The sequence below is a fragment of the Mandrillus leucophaeus genome, unplaced genomic scaffold, assembly GCF_000951045.1.
Source record: "Mandrillus leucophaeus isolate KB7577 unplaced genomic scaffold, Mleu.le_1.0 Scaffold92, whole genome shotgun sequence".
Classification (NCBI taxonomy): domain Eukaryota; kingdom Metazoa; phylum Chordata; class Mammalia; order Primates; family Cercopithecidae; genus Mandrillus; species Mandrillus leucophaeus.
The window spans coordinates 6,568,827-6,569,230 of record NW_012110030.1 but is presented as its reverse complement, the minus strand read 5'-3'; positions in this window follow the sequence as shown (position 1 = coordinate 6,569,230).

Genomic DNA, 404 nt, shown 5'->3' with positions numbered 1-404 from the left:
TGTGATCTGTCTTCAGGTCTCTCAGCCATAGATATCAGCACCCGCTGCAGTAAAGATAGCAGGGGAGTGAAGTGAACTCTGTGAGGGTCCTTGGTTGTATTTATGTTAAGTGTGCTGGTTTTGTGTTGGTTGGACTCCAGCCAGGAGGTGGTGCTTTCAAGATTGCATCAGCTGCAGTAGTATAGGAAGGATATAAGCTTGCCCCTGCATCAAGCAGCAGGTGGGGTCACAGAGCTCACAAGAGATTATGTCCTTTGTCTTCAGCTACCAGGGCAGATAGAGAGAAAGATCATCAGGTGGGCGCAGGGATAGGCATGTGTGAGCTCAGACTCTCCTTGGGCAGGGCTTGTTGCAGCTGCTATGGAATTGGAGGTGTGTCTCCAAGGCCAATAGAGTTATGTTCC